At 45.1% G+C, this 20,940-nt stretch overlaps 1 protein-coding gene across 3 annotated transcripts in view; it reads left to right on the top strand.

The window, feature by feature from the left end:
* Nucleotides 1–20,940, top strand: part of RASGRP3 (RAS guanyl releasing protein 3) — a 124,816-nt gene that overhangs the window by 7,253 nt on the left and 96,623 nt on the right. The window contains exon 1 of one of the 3 annotated variants that reach the window (XM_019527299.1): nt 20,532–20,659. The exons of 1 other annotated variant lie outside the window; for it this stretch is intronic. The gene's annotated coding sequence lies outside the window, so the exon portion shown is untranslated. Of the gene's footprint in view, nt 1–20,531; nt 20,660–20,940 lie in introns of those variants that run through there. One more of the 3 variants, XM_019527295.1, reaches the window with a different exon arrangement.

Genomic DNA, 20,940 nt, shown 5'->3' with positions numbered 1-20,940 from the left:
ACCCTCCCCTCCATGTCCCCCTGCCGCTGCTGCCGCTGGCTTCTTCACATCTGGGCCCCACACAGGCTGATTTGCCCCAGGCCCTGCACCCTGTTAGGATCACCTAGTGGAGTAAACTCACTGTTTTCTCCTACTGACAGTCAATCATATGAGGAACAGAAAGGTAGATTAAAACTAACTATACCCATAATCACCCCCACTCCTGCACTCAGCCTGGCAATGGAGCAACTCAGAATCAAAGTCAGTACTGCCAATAGTATTCAAAACTTCTGCTTCAGGCTCTACAAGCTCATGTTATTGTTTTTTAAATAATAAAGCTTCTAAAAGTAATAAATGTTGGGGTCTTTTTACTTGCCTTCTTCACTTTAAGCCTTTAGGATTAACTTTTGCAAGCTTTTTTTGCAAACCACAAGAGCTAGGAAGCTAATTTAAAAAACCAAATGTAGATACTTTCACAGTCACATGATTCTAGAAGTTGGGGCTTTTAAAAATATAATGAGATTTGCATTAAAATTATAGAAGTTGACAAGCTCACAAGGTTCAAAACACTATTTGTAGATTTAGGGCAAAATATTTGCTGGCTGTGGAGATTACATATACCACAAGGGGAAATTCTGACAGTTTAATCACCCTATAGGCAAGGCCAGAGACCTTACTTCATAGCAACTTAAGGCTACATAATCTGTATGGATTTTAAAACTACCCTGTGACATACCCTCCAGAGGTATCCAGGCCCCTTTTGATGCATGCAATGGCATGCAGACCTGGAATTATTAAGACATCTATTTTTACAAAATGCAAGAAGTGTGATATCTCAGTACCTAAATGATTCAGAGTGACAGGAAATTGTCATGGCTATTCAGCTGCCTGAGTGACTACAAGTGGTGTTAATCAAGATAAAAAGTAAAATGTAAAGGTTTGTTCTTCATACACTCCCAAGCATGGAAGGGGAGGTTCATGAGTTTAAACTTCATTTGAGTTAACAGGAATTATATTATTACGTTCCCTAGGCATTAGGATATGAAAAAAACACCAGGCTTGTCAAGAATGACTGAACAGAGTAGTCCATCATATAAAGAACCTTTTTAATGTTTCTCTAATCCACAGGTTTGCTTTTATGTTTCTTATTTAATATAGAAAGGTGCCATACATTGTATCATAAATCGAAATATTTGTCTTCATTTTGGTTTATTCTCTTAAAGATATTGGTTTCTACCAACCTAAGTGTTCATGTGCATGTATTGTAGGCTTGGAATAATGTTTTTTTAATATCCATATATTAACATTTTTAAAAGGAATGGGAGAAAATGTTTAATCTGTGAGTTTAGCAATGCATGAGCAAGCAGGCTAGACTGTGAGTTTAGGCATAACCCTGAGCAAAAGATGATAGTGGAAGCTGCAGCACTCTCAGAGTCGATGAAGGAGACATGTGGAGTGTTGTCCCTATTGAAGTCACTCATTGAAGTTCTGTCATTGATTTACCATATTTCATGGTGTATAAGTCGGGTTTTGAAGCCCAATTTTTGTGTCTTGAAAATTAAACTCAACTTATATACCATGCCACATCAAAAAATCAGCTACACGGCTGGGCTCAGCTGGGCTCAGCGCTAAACTGGCATGGCCCCATCTCCTGCGAGCAGCACTGCTGGTGCTGCTTGCAGGGGAAGAGACTGCTCCAGCCAAGTGCTGAGACCAGCCAAACCCAGCCCCGTCCCTGTCCCCTTCCTCTGCAAATGGCGCCAGGCTCACAGGGGGTGGGGCCATGCCAGCTGAGTGCCAAGCCTGGCCCCAACCCCGCTCGGCTGGCACAGCCTCATCCCCTGCAAGCAGCATCGGGCTCAGTGTTCAGCAGCACCACTCACAGCAGACAGGGCCAGGCTGGGTGCTCAGCTGGCATGGCTCTATCTCCTGCAAGCCTGGCACTGCTTGCAGGGGACAGGGCTGGGCACGGCTGGGCTCGGTGCTCAGCTGGCGCAGCCTTATCCCCTGTGAGTGGCACCAGCAACACCATCCCTCTCCCCAGCCCTGCCCCACTCCCAGCTCTGGGGCTGTCAGCATGGAGGGAGCAGGGAAGGAGAAGCCAGCAGTAGTGAGCTGCCAGCTGGCTTTGCCTGGCCTGAGCTGGAGGTGCAGGTGGATCGGAGCCACCCCACCCCATGGGCCAAGTCTAGCTGCCTCCCAGTATCCCAGCAGGAGGGAAAGGGAGGCCACAAGGCAAGGGGTACTCCAATCCACCCGCCACGCTTCAGCTCAGGCCGGGCAAGCCAGCAGCTCATGGCTTCCTATGGACAGCCCCAGGGGCAGGGCTGGGCTGCATCAGCACAGGCCTGAACACATGAAAAATTAACTCTAGGGAATACAAGTTCCCTAAGGTACTTTAAAGCAGAGCACTTTCATCTGATACCTCACCTGAGGAAGGTTAACTTTTCACACAATCAACCACTTTAAAAGTGCTCTGCAGCCATGTACATGTGTCACAGCACAGCTGTAGAGCACTTTCAGGGGCTTGATCACATGAAAAATGTACCATAACTTCTCTTTGCACCTATAGGTCATTTTGGCACATGCTCCAGGAGGTGCGGGAGTGCTTTAATTAGCTAGCACCTGAGCATCACATATATCAGCATCCCCCGCAATTAAAAATTGTGGCAGAGTGCTTTGAACTGAAGCTCATCAAACAAGCTTTAGTTCAAAGCGTCCCACTGCCATTTTTCAGTGTGGGGATGCTAATACACATGACACCAGAGTCTGCTGGAACCCATTTATTTCCATGCTCCAGCAGATTCAATTAACTGAGTCTGCTCTGATGTGCTGGATTTCCACGTCAGAGCCATCTCCATGCACATGTATAGGAGCCCATAGTGCCCTCCTTACTCTCCTGAGCAGGTAGAAATTTATTGCCAGCCTATTCCATCCAGAAAGTGTTTCTCCCTACAACCCAAGCTGGTTCACTCTGGTGGGGGAGGGAACAGAAGAGTGAATTCAAGGCTGTGGGGAAAGTATGCCCATGTCTCTCAGTGATCTCGGACTCCAGATACTGCTAATCCCCATGACAGTGTATGGGAAGGTCTAACCAGGGACACTCATGCACCAAGTCACAGTGGAGCCACATAACTTTCTAAAACAATGCACAGAATCTTGGAAGAGCAAGTATCTGTTTGAGCACAGTAAAAGCAACATTTTCAAGGAAACATGTGAAAGTGGTGAACTCTACATACAGTGACCATAATTCTAGGGAGATCTAGGATGGGGGGGTGGGCACCAGGGGGCACCAATATGCACACACACACCCAACCCCACAGCTCCCAGGAGCTGGGCTGGGTGGGACAGTATGGCATCCACCCAAACACACACACACACACACATATTGACATCACAGCTCTGAGGAACAGGGCAGTGCGGGACAGCACTGAGGTCCCTGGCCAGGTTCCATCCCCCACATGCAGAGGCTAAACCTACCTGACAGCAGCTCCTGTGCAGTGTCCCCCAGTGTCTGCCAGCCCATGCTGTGCAGCCACATGGTGCCTCCCCCAGCCACCAACAGCTGGCCAGGGTGCAGTCCCAGGGAAGAGCCTGGAGCCCAGAACCTAGAACCCAGAGCTGCCTCCCCAAACACAGGTCCCCAGCAGCTGCTCCCTGGACCCTACTCCACTGGGCTAAAAGTTAGGAGTCACTTGCCCAGTAGTGTCAGTCAGGACACAGGCATGTGCAGGTGGGTTTGTGCCAATCTGGGACCTTTGCTTCAGTTTTCTCCAGGGAACCCAGCCAGTGGGCTGCCCCATGGTCCTGACAGCTGGGCTGCAAACAGAGTCACTTGCTCAGTAGAGTCAGTCAGGAGCTGGGCACATGCAGACTGCTTTCCACCGATCTGGGACTGTTGTTTCAATTTACTCTAATGGCTAGGATGCTGAGACAGCAGATGAAATCCAGGACTGTCCGGCCAATCCAGGATATACAGTCACCCTAGCTATACAAGATGCCAACACAACACCCTGGGGGAAAAAAACCAACACTGTGAGTGCATATATGTGTGTTATTAATATACTATAATCTTGCTGCACAGTAAAATGCTGCACAGTAAGCTTTCCCTGGGAGTCCCTCTACATGTGCACCTGTCAGGGGCAAGTTTGCTCCCAACAAGAGCAGCTCAGTCCAGGACTATTCCTGCCCTGCTCTGCCCCTGTACAGCAACCCAGGAGAGCTGCAGGCCCTGGTAGATCAGGCCCTGGGGCTGGGAAACAGCTGGTGGGAGAGGGGACAGTTTCCCATTCCTGCGCCCCAATCTGCTGATTGGGGCACAGCGCTGGGAGGCAGCTTCCTGAGGGAGGGACAGTTCCCCTGCCCCCTGCTGCCTGGGTTAACCAGGAGCAATTTGTTCCTGGTCTGCTGTCTACATGTGCGCTACTGTGCAGTAGCTACTGCACAGTTAAACTACTACCTGTGTCTACAGGTAGTAGTCAACCATGCAGTAAACTAATTTGCTGCACAGTAAATGGTGTGCATGTGTAGATGGTGATGCTTTACTGCTCAATAGATTACTCTACTGCACAGTAAAGCGTCTCATGTAGACACACCCTGTGGGAAATAAGCCACCTGACAAAGTGAATGTAGCTTTAGGCATGGCATTGCTATAAAAACACTGCCAAACTGAGTGCAGTTCAAAGAGTGACAAAAATACTCATGCAGAAGGCTAATTTATGAGGAAACATTGTTTCAACTGCATGTGTAAATTGACTAAGCACTGACCAAACCCCATAATCCTGGAAATGTTTATGCAGGTGCTTAACTTCAAGCATGTGAGGGGTCCTACTAACCTCAAGCACATCTTAAAGAATTAGTAGCTTCATGGAGTTTAAAGACATAGGGAACCATTAGATCGTCTAGCCTGACCTCCTGCACTGCACAGGTCACGAAGGGCAAGACCACATTGCTTCTGTGCTGATACCAGATGCACTGCTGTGAAAGACACCCTACCCAGTCACTCCCATCCTAGGTGCACCAAACCCTGGAAGCCAGCCAATGTAGCCGACTTAGAGTAGCTCCCAGATTCAATTCCCAATTCCATTTTAGGCTCTGACTGGCATGTGGTCTAAGAAGGCTACTCTGCCTTTTTTCAGGATTTGGTATGCACAGACTAGGAATGCATAGGGCCCAGAAATGGTGTAGGCAAGGCCTTCATTTCACCTGCTTACCCCTGTACTGAGCCAATAACTTACATAGGACTTCTCCATGCCTAAAAGAAAAACATATGCAAGATCCTTCAGGGTGGTATGTGACATTCTGTAAGGATTTCAAGGGTCATTACAACAAGAACTGTATTTATGGTGATATAGAAAGATACAAAGCTCTCAGCTGAGGCAGAAGTTACCAGTGCACGGCCTTGTGTTTGTTTTCTGAATTTCTGTGCCAGGAAAATGGAGTACTCCCTTTTTTTTAAGGGAGGCAGCTCTTGCTGATGGCACACGGAGATAGGCAGTGGTGTTAATTTACCCCACAGGAACTGCTAAACTGAAAAGGCCTTGTTTTAGATGCAGGGGCAAATTAAAGGGCTGTCCAGTCTGCACACCAAAACAGAGCTTTCCTTTGTCAGAAATTCTCTTATCTCTCCAAATGACATAGGCAAAGCAAACTGCAAAATAAACAGTGTTTTGCAGTAATCGGTCAGAACTGTATGGGGCTTGGAACAATGACATATGAGGGGCTTGGGACCATAATTTCTTCAGCTGTTAAATGTTCCTTAAAATATGAAAAGCTAAAATCCTATGAAATACACTTCCTATGATGCACTGATAAAATGCTGTGAAACATACCACATTAAATGGTACAGGGACTGTAACCAAATGCAGGCATTTATCAAGATGTAAAATGCTCTGGCGATTCTAATGCACTCTCTTCTTTTCTGTGTCAGAAGTTCCAATAAGCACATTCTTTTGCAAGGTTTTACTATTTGAAGCCCAGATGAGACAGCAGGGTTTAGCAACGGATACTGCTCTAGGCCAGCCACAATGTGTGCATATTAATTGAAGCTACTGTGGTGGAATGGACATGGGGGTAGGTTGTGGCATGCAGTGTATCTAACTGCCAAGGAGAGGAAATGGGACTTGTTCATAACAAAGGTTAATTTAATGTACAATGAGAAAAATGCTTACTGGGGCTGAAGTCCTTTCCATGTTTGGTGTCCGTGCAGATCTCTTTCTGTTTTGGGCCAGGTGCTCGTGTAGGGAAGCGATCTTAGTTTTCAGGGAAATGCTCTGTGCCCAGCGCTGCGACACATGCAGTTGTATAAGTGGCACCTTTTCCCCACTAGACCCAGCATGTGCAGTCTGGTTCCCTTGGTGCTATCTCCCACACACATGGGTTCTGCAGACACAACTTGGGAAAAGAATTTCAATAGGAGGGCCAGCTCCTCCTATTAGTGACAATTAGCAGGTAGCCCTGTTGAAGTACTTGACTTTCTGCTCAGCATCTTCTCCAGTTCATTGCTTAATAAGGGAATTTGTAGACATGCTTGCACTGCAGTGCTGGGTGCTTTTAAAAGTGCCCGGCGCTACGACGCACGCAGTTGTATAAGTGGCAAAATGTGTGTCAGTGCTGAGAAAATGGTGGCAGCGTGCTTTTGGACTAAAACACATCAGAGGTGTTTTAGTTCAAAAGCGCACTGCCACCATTTTCTGTACGCTGATGTGCATTTCACCACTTATACAACTGCATGTGATGCAGCACAGTGCATGTCAGCTTGTATGTGGAGCAGACTCAATTAATCAAGCCTACTCCAACCTGCTGGATCTCCAGCGCATCGTCGGATGAAAAGTATGTGGATAAATGGAGTGACCTCTCTTGTTCATGTTGTTGAGGCATGTTCATGTCTGAGGGCACAGAGACCCACGACTTTCTGCATTATTCCAGGTGATTGCATGAGGCATGGTGTCACGCGGCTCTAATAACAGCACTATAATGCTGGTATGCATCTCAAAGGGTGCATCTACACAAGACGTTTACTGCAGAGCTAAGTAATTAGCTCCACAATAAAGTCTTCACGTCTACACGTGCAACCCTAGTAGGTCACAGTAAACTAATAAACACCACTGTAGGTTAGTACTTTTAAATAAAAGTACTATCCTGTGGAGACATTATTTACTATGCTGCAATGCACCTGTAGACATTGACAGGGCTGGCTGGGGCACAAGGGTACTTCAGTGTGATGGCTGCCTGCCAGCTAGCCCCCCACTGGAGCACTCTTGTGCTCCAGCCAGCCCTTCTACAGTAGGTTGAGCTGCCAGCTGGGGCTGCTCCAACCCTGCTCAATGTGATGCAGTCCTGGGCGCACATGTAAACATGGTGCCCAGGAGCACTAAACTCCAGCACATATTGTGCTGGAGTTTATTGCTTTGCATTAATCGCACATATAGATGGACCCAAGGAGTGCAGAGGCATAAATGAACAGAGCTTAGCTGCATGCTGAAACAGTGAGCATTGAAATGGGGAAGTGACATGTGGACAAGATGAATCCAGAGCAAAGGAAAGCATATATGTAAACAGACAGGATGGTTGCAAATATATAATGCAAAGCACTGTAGGATGGCAGTTGGAGGACTGCCAGCTGGTACCACATACAGATGCTTTCAGACCAATGTTAGTCTGCACTAACTCAATCTGCAATGAAGCAAATCCTCTTCCAAGGTGGATTACAGAATTTGTATGAATTGGCAAGCTAATGCGCAATAACATTTATATTTTATAAATGCAGGTCACTTTGACTTGAGAAAACGAAAAATAATGCAGACAAATAGAGAGCAGGGATCCAAAATTAACTGAACTTTGAAGTATTCTTGACCGGTTCAGAAATGTGGGAAAGCAGAACTTTGGACTGATGGAGGTCTCAGCTCCAGGACCACACAAAAATGAGCTGAACACTACAGTCCAGTCCCACGGCTGCTGCCGCCAATCAGCTGATTGGCAGCCACAACCACTGGACCATGTACCATACCAGAGTGTCCTGATTTTCCTAATTTCCAGAGATGTACCCCCACAATCTCTGGTATGAGTCTCTGGAAGTGGGCAAGTCAGGGTTTCTGCTTGAAGAGAAACTCCCCTAGCAGTCTTCCAGAGACATGCCCCATAGATTGCCTGGGGTGCATCTCTGGAAGCAGGGAAAGCCAAGCATGCATTCCCTGGCTTCGCAGAACCCAATACCGTGCAAGAATTCCTGGGGCACACAAGACTGTGCCCCTCAAGCTCAGGGAGCACTTGCCTGGGGCAGCAGGACAGTCCAGGCTATTCCAGGATGCCCACATTCTCCTACCATAAAGCAAATAGACACCCACTGCAATAAAGCAATATAATGTATTACTACTTTTTGTGGCAGCCACACTGTGGCACATCAAAAGGTATAGATGTGTATTTGCTATGGCTTTGTGCCACCATAAATATTTTTATGGTGGCACAAAGATGATAAAAGGCAATGTGTGCTTCTACCCAGAGAGTTTTGCAAACAAGGCATTTGGTCTGGAGGGGCCATGGAGTGGGATACCACAGGTGATGAGACTTCATTCTTAACCATGTATAGAAATGGCAAGCATTGCAGTAAAAGCTGTGTAAAAACCTTTTTCTAAGGGTGCTCCTTAGATTCCCTGACTACATCAGGAGCCAAGTGCTTTCTGTGGGCCTGGCAGCAGATTTTCAGAAAGTCAATTTTGTGATGTCATTCACAAAAATTATTCAGCTTTTTAAACCATCCCTCATTTTTTGCCCCTTTCTTAATCAGGATTGTTAATAAGCAAAAGCTTATTACCCTCTCTTGTAAACTTATTGTAAATGGATTTTTTTATATTGCAATGCCTGTATCATTTGTGATAATTACATCTGTCTTCCCTGGCTTCTCTGTTGGTAAAATAAGGAACATCAGGCATGTTGCCCATATCCATCTCACTGCACAGATGGGCATCAGGAGCTGTTGCGATGCTGTGGTTACTAGAACATACATAAAGATTAACAGAACCAAAGAGACCATTTCACCTGCTTATGTATAATGCAAAAGGTTATAAATAACTTGTTATCGTGTAGTGCAGCCATGTTGTGGAAAAGCTCTTTGAGCTGGATAATTAACAATATGGTGATTCACATAAACATCTTATGATGGTATGTTATGAACCTCTCGATCAGAGCAAGTGACACTGGGCTGATTAGGGAATACAAGGCCACGCTTTATATAGATTATGCATCATTTATACAGGATTTTAATCACCTTGCGCTGAGGAAACTGTTGAATGTATCTGACTGAGAAAAATACAGAAGCACTATTTTCAAGTTAACTGTTTGAATTAGTAAGGTATCAAATATTTTTTTCCATTGAGTGAAAGTGCTCAGCATTATGCAATATACTGAAAGACTTCCAGCCCCCTGAAAGGAGGATACTGTCAGAATATCTACTATTATGGATGTCACAAGACTGGGAGCCAGGAAAGTTATTCCCAGCCCTACCACAGATTCTCTGTATGAACTTGGGCAGCTTTCAGATTCTTTGTACCCTGGGTTCTCTATTGGTAAAATAAGATAATTAATATTTCCTAGGGTGTTATGAGGATTAAAATGTATGAACATTACAGAAATGCAAAGCATTCATTAGAATAGTGTTTAAAACTGTAAAATGGAAAGAAGGAGCCTATCTGAGGCTAGTTGCTTCTGAAAAAATTATCTTAAAATACATTAGATCAGCATATCAGAATGAATAGTGAACTCACAGTATATAATCCTGCCAGAAAACATGTCTGGGCTGTGTTCATGAGAGTCTGTGTGATGGCCATCAGGACTCTAGCAAAAATGTTTCCTGAACACAAGGAGTTCTATTGCCGAAGGTGTGTGGAAAGCAAATTGTGAATTCACCAGTAGGAGAATTGACAATGGATAGGAATTAATGCCCATAGTTATGTGGATGCAAGGCTGCATATATGCCGCTAGTTCAGGATTAGAGTGCCCTGTTTCAGAATAACTTTATTCCATAAAAATGTCAGCTGAAGCTATTTCAGAACAGTAACATATTACACCCACTTGGCACTCACTTCATACTATCATCAATGGCTTCACATGACAAAGAGCAATAGAGAATTAGATTCCATGTGACTAGGCGTGATGTTTCCACAGAGGTCTAATTAGGGCATTTTTTTGTAGCTGACATATCTATGTCACCAGAGACTCCTAGTGGGAAGCCAACAAAAGACAGCAAAACAGGGTGCTGACAGCGCCATATAACTTTCCTGCCTGCATAGCAACACCACTTCCCCAAATGACACTGGCTACATTGATAAGGCACTCTTTTGTCAACATAGCTGTTTCCCTGTGGGGGTCAGAGGATTTGTTTCACTCTGCTAGCTGGTACAGCTATGCTGGCAGAACTTCGTAGTGCAGACCAAGCCTCTTGGGAATTAAGTAACCTACTTCCGTTAGAGTTCAGTGGGACATGTGCACTTCTTCAATTTTTAGAGATTCATAGTTGTCAAGTCCAACAGGGACCGCTATGATTAGCCAGTGTGGCCTCCTACACAGCACGGGCTAAAGATGCTCACCCAGGAACCTCTCCATCAGTCCCAGATCTTCTCTGTGAAGTGTAGCACACTTTTCGGAGACACCCCGTCTTGGTTTATTCACCACTGCTCTATTCTGAAAGTGATTACCTTTGTTGTTAAAATGTGCGGCTGATTTCTAGTTTGAGATTTTTTGGCTCTACCCCTGGTTAATACCAGTAGCTATTGTGGAATAGTTATTTGGGGCTAGTTCCCTGCATAAACAAGCATTAAGCTCATTTTCCAGACTTCTGATGGTTTTTAAGTTCTCTTTAGACCCCTTTCCCATTTTCCCCACATTCGTTCTGAAGCATGGGCCCCAAGTGTGGATGTAGTGTTCCAGCAGTGGTCTCAAAAGCCATCCTATCTCCTCAATTTACAGCACAGGAGAATCTGACTGGCTGGTTCCAACAGTGTGGGGCTGATTTAGGTCAGCTGAGGGTAGTCTCAAACCTTCAAAAACACACAAATGTGCCATATTGCACCTGGAACTTACCTGGATGACACAGAAGCATGTGAGTGATCCCAGTCTACTCCACTGGGGTACAAAGGACCCCTCACCCAACACCATACTGGCCCCCAGACTGTGACTGAAATTCAGGGAAGAAGAACCACTGCAGAGGCACAGCAGCAAGCATTTTCTCCCTGCACAGCAGGGAGCATCAGAAGCCCTTCCCCAACACCCCTGGATCCCATGTCATCTAAACCCATGTGTTTAGAGAAAGCAGTGCTCCAGTAATACTGATATTGCTCTGAAACCTCCAGAAGGTTGCAGAGTCAAAGGTAAATCAGGAAATGCCAGTATTAAGGCTGCTTCTGCAACCTTAATTTGACCTCCCCTGTACATATACAGTAGGACACAGTCTTTAATTACATGGCCATATACTATTTTTGTCACAGAGCCCCTACCTCACACAGCAAATGAGTTGTTATTTAACTATTTATTTTTATCCTCTTTATTCAATAGCTGAACCCAGGCTTTACGCACTGTGCAGTACCCAAACCCAGTACTCAACACAAAACCATTAATTACCTATGAGGCATTTATTATATTTACTTAAACCTAAAATGAGGTTCCCCCCCACCACCACCACCCAACACAGGGAAAAAAGTCCCTTGTCTTAGATTTGCAAATCAGAGGGGGCAGTAGGCAACTGCTGTGGCTCTGACTCTGGCCCTGAGCCCTGTTTGGGGCCAGTCAGACCCACAGCAACCTCCTGCCTCCCCCAGCACTTGCTCTTGGAAGTTTCTTCCCCTCTTTCCCTGCCCCCTCCTTATTGTCAGGTGTGGCTCGGCTCTGACTCTGGCTCCAGCTATGGCTCACTTCCCTTCCAGCCACTCAGTAGCGCTGACGCTACTACATGGCCTGAGAAGGGCTGAGCTTCCATGTGCTCTGGGAAGGAACAGAGCCCAAGCAGTGTTTGATGTTAAGGGGGGAAGGGAAGGGGCAGAGATTGTAGTGGGCTAAGAGTGGGGGGATGCCAGTAGTGGGGGCAGGGGGGAAGGGGAATGGGATAGGACAGCTGCAGGAGGAAGAAATGGGAGGGGTACAGGGTAAAAGGGATGCCTGACCCCTTCAGCAACCCAACACCCCCAGCCACTATTTACCCAGTGGGAGTGGGAGAGGGACAAATTTAAGGCAACCCTCTGATCATTAGAGTCCATACCTGGAAAATTATAACAAATTTATACATTTTCTAGATATAGAATCTAATTATTGGGGGGGGTCATCTTAAATTCAGGGCTGACTTTTATTTGAGTAGATACTGTATATCCTGTTCTCACCGTAGTATCTGAACGCTTCATAAGCATGAGTGACTTTACTATCACAACCTTCGTGAGATTAAAGGGCATTATAAGCCCCATTTTAAAACTGGGGAATTGAGGTGCAGAGATATGACAGTCAAATAGAATAAATAAATAATAAAACTGTGCACTAATGCTGGGCAATGAGTTTGTGACTTTGAGGAGCCAAACTGCCAGTCTGATCTCTCTGTTCAAAGTACAGCTCTCATTGATTTACAGCGACAGTGCCCATTACTTTGGCAAGTCAGACCAAGGGTCTTAAAGTGAGGACACACTAATTAGAGGCCACCTAAAGGAAGACCGTTTATGTGACTTGTTCCTACCCCTCTCTCCCAACTCCTTCCTGTTACATCCACCCTTCACCTAGGACTCCTGCCTCCCATGTTCCCATCCACCCCCGTTCTCAGCCCCCCAGAGTTTATTAGCTCATACATACTGTCAGCTATTGAGGCTAGACTGCTTCTAGTGACAGAGCTGGTAGGAGCAGAGCTAACCTAGGGTGTCTGTATGGTGCTGCCTTGTACTATACAGACATACCCTCCATAGGGTGGCCACTGACCCATCCCAGGAATACAGGACAGCTCCTTGTAGGGGGCGAAGGTGTAAACCACCAGCCCCCTCAGCCAATCAGTGGTGAGGGGTGGGGACACAACCTCCTCAGCCAATCCATAGTGAGAGGTGGGGCCACGGAGCCCCTCAACCAATCAGCAGCAAGGGGCGAGGCCACCACAAAAAAGCCACCTCCCTCCCTCCCTCCTTCCCTCCCTGGCTGGCTCCAAACCCTGCTCCTCCTGGCTGTGTACTGCCCTGCCTCTGGGCACAGCCAATAGAATCATAAGGACAAATGATTTACATGTATTTCCACTAATAAACTGAAAAACAGGACTTTTTGCAGTCCATTCCTCATTCAGAAATGGACAGGGGACAAAGCATTTAAAAACAGGACAATCCAGTAGAAAACAGGACCAATGACCCCCCTAACCCTGCATAGCTGCCTCAGCTTTTCTGTCTTCCCACCACCTACTCCCAGCCAACCTGTTCCCATGATGGCTGTCCTGCTCCTCTCGAGTCCTCAGGTCCTTGCTACCCCCCACCTCTTCTTCCACAGCAGATTGCAAGGATTGTGGTCACACTGCTTCTGCCTTCTCATTTGCCCTTCCCGGGTGTTGGCAGGAAGCGCTCTGAGAGCACAGCGGACATACGCACCCTTCTCTGTAAAGCCACCTCCAGTTGCTGGGAGAATTAGAGGAAAAGCCCTGTTCAGCCTTAGGGTGTATAATGAGCCGCTCTGTGGAGACGAGGGTCCGTGCTGCCCTTGGAGCTGTGAGGGGTGACTCCTCAAAACTGATCTGCCTGACAGCCTCCCACTGAGCATTCACAAGCAGATTTCTTCAGAAGCTTAAACTTTGGCCAGTTGTGGATGACTTATCACAGAGACAGCAAAGAGCACATCCCCGCCACCAGGCAGCTCCTCTGCCAGCTTTCTAGGCCCTGTTCCAAAGCACAGAGATGCTATAGCTTCTCAATTAAGCAGCTAGCAGAGTTTATGGACTTGGCAAAGCAGTGTGCTCATCATCCTCCCAAAAGGCAGAAGATTCGTACCTTGAATTAAAAAAAAAAGAAAACAACAGGAGAGAAATCTCCAGAATGGAAAAGTTCTGCTCAAACAATTACATTTGGGTAAGTTTGTAAAACTGAAAGCAGAGTCTTAATGGAAAATGTGGAGCAAACTTTTCTCTAGGCAGTGCTACCAGGTCCATGGATAATTAATTGAAAAATAGTTTACAATGTGAGGGGAGGATACATGTCAAGGGGCAAAGGTGGAAGGTGACTGGCTGACTTCAACCAGACATCTCAGGACTTCTGCATATTCGATTTCTCAGCCTTAACCTTGTTGTAAGACTATAGCATTTTTCCTTAGAGGACTATGGTGCATTTGCAGTGACGTAGCGCCCCCTGGTGCAAAAATGTTGCTTTGGAGAATTCAAAATGTTTGTTCATGCTTCGTGTTCACACCATCACTATAGCTTGTAGATATTTCACACTGACTTCGCATGTGGTAAAGCCAATAGCCCCAGGCTACAAGATTTCCAGGAAGATTGCCTCTCTCTCATGTCCTTCAGATCCCCTTCAGCTGACAACTTAATATGAGAGCTGGTGGGGTATTTATAGTAGACAATTTAATCACACCTAGCTATGTATAAAACCTCATGTCTGGTGATGACTCCCATTGTCTGCTTTCATTCGGTTCTGCTGCTAATGAAGAAGGATATGTATTACTTGGACCAGGAGGTAGATCAGCAAGCCTAGCAGGCTTTAACAGCTGTGGATTTCACATAGTCCTAAGACTGCTGTTAAATGGTTGTGGTACAAGTCAAGACATGGAGGTAACGGACAAGATCCCCAGCTGGGGTAAACTGATGTCATTCCACCATCAGTATTTTCACTTACATCAAATACCAATCTGGTTTATTACCACAAAAACTGCAAAATGCTGTGGATTGGAAAAATTATGGAAAATGAAGTTTCTAAAAATCCCCAGACAACTCAAAACAGCCATTACACAAATGCCAATAACTCACAAAATAGTGCCACGTTCTATACAGAGCTGCCAAAGAATCAGTGATTAGGTTATTAATAACAACAAGTTATATGACTAATGAAATAGCACAAAGCTATTACAGTTCAAAGATGTTTCAGACATTTTTAGACATTGTGTTTTTAGCAGTTAAACAACAGTAACAACAAGCAATAAAATATTGAAAAAGGAGAGGTTTTCCTCTCTCATTATTATTTATTTATACAGTCTCAACACACAGTGAATGACTTGTTGACCCGCAAGATGAATCAAAAGGAAAGTACAACTTTTCCATTTTCTTTAGTTCTTTGTGACTTGTTCTTTAAAGTTATCAGTACCCTTTGCTTGACTTTAGCTTTTTACCCTTGCATTTGGGTGTGCACAGACGCTTGCTCGTGTTCTGGAATAATTGTAGGAAAAAGTCTCCTTGCAAAGTTCTTTTGTGATTAAATATTTATAGTCTGTACACTACAGAGGTCAGGGCTTTTAAAAAATTCTAGATAGACATGATAAGTGTAGCACAGGGGTCAGGATGGATCAGGAGCTGGGCTAAATGCCTGTCTTAAAAACCCAGAAGGATGAATCAAAGGGACAGTGAATGGATCCCACAGCCTTTCTCATGTGTGCATTACCATAAAAGAGTGGTTCTGTTCTAAATGGTGACTAGGCAAAACTGGGCGCGTCTACACGTGCGTATTTATTACACAATAACCAAAATGACTGCGCCGTATGGGCGCGTGTCTACACATGCACACCCGTACTGCTTAGTAAATATGGCGACTTACACCAACTTGAGTGTAAATTTGATACCTGCATGATGCAGGTAGCAAATTGATGCCCAATTAGTTACTGCAGAGTAATGCATGCATAGATGCCTTACTGCACAGTAACACTGTAGTCCCAAGTCAGTCCACACACAGCGTTAATGCACTTTAATTCCTGCATGTGTTGATGCTGGCCTATTCCTTCTTACTGTACAGTAAATGTAAGCCGATGTAAATGCACACCCACTGGCAGCTTTTCGCAGAAGAGCTCAGTTCCTATGCAGAGGACTGGCACAAAGGCCTCTTGAGCCCTCAGAATACAGTGAGACTTATTTGGCATGAAGGCTCTACAGAGCAGTATCTGTGAACTTTAGTGACCCTGGAAGGTGCTGAGCTCATGAGAATTCTGGGCATTCAGCACTATACACGATCAAGCCGCAGAATAAGCTTTTACTGCTTTTATATTTCTGTTACTTCTGCAGAGGCAAGATAATTAAGGTTAACACAGATAGATTCTCTGCCTTCTGCAACGCCAACAGGATTAAGTTGCCGACCATTCCACCTGACTGCCATGACATTGTACAGGTATTTCTTAGAGCCAATTCCAGCCTCCAGCTGGGCCACACCTGCCCTCCATCATGCTCTAGACTCAGAACTGTGCAAGGCAGTGCTTCATTTAGAGCACTAGGACCCATGCTGTGACTCCCTTTCCTATGACCTTTGGAAAAGAGCCTGCAGGGAGGATCAGGCTTTCTGCTCCAGTGTCCTTTGGTATACCCTCTCATGGTCTCTTCCCCTCAGCCTCATTCCATATGTCCTACTTCACCATACTCTTCTGCCTCACTTGTTCCTGTTACCCATTCCTTCAATGTCCTCTCTCCCTTCAGTTTTCTTTCCATTTAACCTGTCCCCTCTTAACTTCCTCCCACTGAGTCCCACCCGAAAACCAAACCTCTTTGCCATCATCAAAGCTTGCTCCATCAGAGCAGAGACCTTCCTGACTACTGCTACTTTGTGTATGTACCCTACCAGGTACTACTACTTCCATACCACCTTCTGTCCTGCTGCAACTTCCCTTCCCACACAGCCGATGAATGCAGTAGAGCCAAGCTGATAGGGCTTCACCTGCCAGCAGATACACTCAGAATACCTTAAAGGCAGAGTGCCCTCTACAACATGGAAGAAGGGGCCTAAGCAAACTTTAAACCAATCTTGGGCTGGACTCACTTTTTGTGTAATCCCTCCTGGCTTTTCTGGGGGAGAAGGGAGATAATGTATATTGTACACCTTTCAGTCCCAGTCGTTCCTTTTGCATAGCCCACCCCACCCTCTTCTTTTCAATGAACCTTCTGTCCATGTCCAGGTAGAAAGAAAAGGAAGAGCCATCCTTAGTGAAGCACATTTATTTGCGGCTATTTCCTAGCTCTATTTACTTTTCAGCAAATATATCTTGGTTTCTCTTACAAAAAATATTTTCCCCCTAGAATATCTAGAGTTTGAGAAGCCCCATAAAATGCAAAGATAACCAGAATGAGGGCTGAGACTTTTCTTTCTTGATTCAAAATGAAATAGCAGTGCCTGATGTGTTGCATGGTTACATAATGGTGTTAGTTTGATATTGCATGGGTTGTAATTCTTAGGCACAAAACAGTAAGATAATGGCAAAAGGGCAGCTTGAACTTATCATGTATTTACTTGTGTTGGCTTAAGTCAGTCTTTGACATTTCTACATGATTTGTACATTGTCAGCTGTTATTAATAGCAAATGAATTCATTACAATTGTTTTTGAAAAGGCTAAACCCAGTTCTAGGGTGTATTTTTAGCAGAGACAGAAGCATTAGCACCACTTGGTCCAAGGCCTTGATAACAGCCCACTTGGAATGTAGTGTACAGATGAATTTCAGCTAAAACAGGTACAGAGCAGGGTATGAGGAACCCATCTTTTGAGAGGAGATTAAAAGAGTTTGACATGTCTGCTGAAATATTATTGCTACACTATGGAAATCCCCAGCTAGTGCCTCAAGTCTCATTTAAGTCCACTGCTTCCGTGTTGTACCAGCTGGGGATTCCTCTGTGTAGCATTCTGTTCTTTTTGCTCTATGGGAATGGTGCCAAGGGCACAGAGCAAGAGCTAAGCACCTGGCCCAGGATTTGTTAAGAAGATTGTGCTGAAACAAAAGAAATGCTGTGTGGGACATGATGAACATGAAACTCTGCAGCCCTCACTTCTGTTTAGGTTACAATGAATGAAAGGAAATACACTTCTCTGATCTCCCCTTCCCTGCCCTCATGTTCCCCCACCTCTCATGCCCTTTGTCTGTCCTTAAGGCCCTGCTTGCTGTCCTCATGTGTCCTGTGGTTTCTGTCTCTTCTGCTATCTTGTTCTCAAGACTTCTTCCCCTCTCATTATGGTTTTGAGGTTTGTCTGACAAGCCTGACTGATTGTCATACCCAAAGTAGTGCCTCACTGAGGGATGCTAGTCTCACACCCGGGCTTTCCCTAATGGCATCCTTCATTGAAGTGACTAAGCTGGATACACAGTGTGGTCTCCATTTTCCCCAATGTCTCCCTGAGGGTGGTTAAATCCATGAAGTGTCACTTTAAACAATTTGTGAGCCCTCCCCTCTAGGGCAAGGGACAGTAATTACTCATAAACCAGTATAAGTGATGGGAAACCAGTTCAAGTCTGTAATACAACAGACGTTCAGTGCACATAAACCACTTTCAAAACAGTTAAAACCAGTGTATGATAAACCTGGATGGATGTAGTATTAGACTTCATTGATTTAGGTTAGATCCATTCATTGAACTTCTGTCCCAGATCCCCTCCAGATTCAAGTTAATTCACAATCCCCCAGCATCCCAGGATGCTTTGTGCCTCCCCCACAAACTCCTCCCTTGCAGGGCTAGCATTGGCCCAAGTTGTCTGCTCCAGCTGAACTGGGAGGCATTCTCTAGTGCCCCCCCTTCCCCCGCCCTTTGCTGTCTTCTGCCCTGAGCCACTGCAGGCATGTGGCTGCATTTCCAGAATCAAAAGTGAATGTCTGTTCACTTGCTTATCAGTTCAATCTATGCAGCTTAGACTAACCTGAAAAGATTGAATCAATTCAGCTTTCATTTTTTGACTGTCTATACCTAGCCTAGGAGGTAGTTCATGATGAAGGATGTCCTTTGAGGATATTAGTTAACCTTCATTCCCCCTGACCTTGAAGCTCCTTCTGTTAAAGAGACAAAGGTTCCCATTTCCTTCAGAATTCTTACATACCAGTACATTTACCCTAAGTGAAATAAAAAATACTGAAGCATTAAAACCCTGTCTGTCACAGTATAATGTCCCAAAATCCAAATGCCACTGTCACTTAAGTCATCCACTTGCTTAAAGAAAAAGCATAGTCGTTTGCTTACTACCTCATGACTCCTTTTCAGAGACTTGTTGAACCATGAGTGGCTCCTGCTTAGTGGACCAGGGCCATGATATACTTGGGGCCACTTGGAAAGCATCCCTATTCTCATCAGATCTAGCCACCAGAAGGTCCCATTCCATTAACACAGAAGGTTTTATGGTGGCCCATCCCTTCCTACGGGATGTGACTGGGAAAAGGCTGTATGGCTCCAGGAAAGATCCCTTGGTGTTATGGACAGCTGGCGTAAACCTACTTCAAACAGGGAACCAGCTGACACAGAGTCACCCAGGATCAAAGGGAACAACAAAATAAAAGGGTTAATGCTGCCCTTCCCATCTGATTGGCCCAGGTATCTAAAGGAAATGGGAAGATTTGGTTTTACATCCAGACCTCTGCAAAACCATGTCTCCGCAGAGCAGTTAGCCCTGATGCTGCCTCCCCTTGTATGTGAATTATGATATTATATCAGAACCTTTTTCTGCATCATCGTGTAAATGAAAAAATAATTTTAAGCCAAGTTTTGGTTTGGTTTGGTTTGTTTTCCCTTTCTTCCACCAAAGGCCACACTAGAAGTTAAGCACATAGGTTCTTCTGAAATCTCCAGAAAGTGTCCATCTACATATCCAGGCATCAGAAGGCCTTTACTAGTCTTGCCCCTCAGCCGTGATATCCAATCAACTGCAACGGAGTTAGGTGCCCAACTCCCACCGAAGTAGGGTAGGGTTTGGGTGCACAGTTCCCTGATATTCTTTTGACAGTCCCTCAGTTTTCCTGAACTTCAGTGCCTCTCCATAAAAAGAGGATAATGATGTTTCCTCTCCCCCACTGTTTTTCTCTCTCCTTTATTTACATGGTAGGTTCTTTGGGGCATGTCTGTCACTATGCGTTTGTGAACCACCAAGTGCAATGGGACCCTACCTCAGTGCTATGTATAATAGACACACTAAACCATCATAAAGTCTATCGACAAAGTTAATAAAGCACCTATTACTTTGTTCCCAGAGCACCAAAGATACTATGCTGCCCTCCAAATCTAGCTATTCCCAAACCAACTCTCACATTTTCCGTGGTCTTTGGAAGGCAGGTGTAGCATGTTTTTGAAAAAGATATTAGTGATATGCAGCCTTTGAATTGTCCCACTACCAGCATTTAGGCCAAATTAAAATACAGTAGTACGTCAGATGAGAAACAATCAATGGGAATGTGTTTAACTTTCCATTTCAGCTGCCCTCATTCCAGATTCAAGCTTATCTACTGTTTGGTGTTTATCATTTATTAAAAGTTATGGAACACGTTGCTCCATGTTCCAGTCAAATGCTTTAGCAAAGGCTGCTGTTATGAAAAGATTTTTCTAATAAGGGGAATAATGATCTTCAGATTCTGACCTCCTGGCACAGCAGTGAGATTTATCAGAAGGGGCATGTGACTAGTTAAGACACACAGCCCCAGCTTGAAGGAAACAGCTGCTCATTTCATGCTTTAGCACTTGGCAGCTGGACAAGGCAGGGTGATGTTTGTGTTGAATACCTCTGCAGGACCAACTACAGTAAGTGATTTTTTTTGTTTTGTTTTTTTTTTAACTGCCAGTGTTTTCCTATTTTCATTTTCAACCTCTTGCAAAAGCACTTCGGGGGGGCAGAGGGTGTATGTTTGTCACCTCATTGATAAACAGTCATTTGTGTTCAGAATGACTGTTTTTCTGACCCATCATTAGTAACAACACTGTTTTCTGTGTTGCAAGAATAAATCGGGCACTGTGTTTTGTCCTAGTTCTAGCAGGGAAAAAGTGTATTTACCAGGATGATTTTGAAAGGTTGTTATGGTGTG

Source organism: Gavialis gangeticus, unplaced genomic scaffold, assembly GCF_001723915.1.
Source record: "Gavialis gangeticus isolate Ggan-Ray unplaced genomic scaffold, GavGan_comp1, whole genome shotgun sequence".
Lineage (NCBI taxonomy): Eukaryota > Metazoa > Chordata > Crocodylia > Gavialidae > Gavialis > Gavialis gangeticus.
Note: the sequence above shows the minus strand (reverse complement) of the source record. Positions and strands in the feature narration are given on the sequence as shown.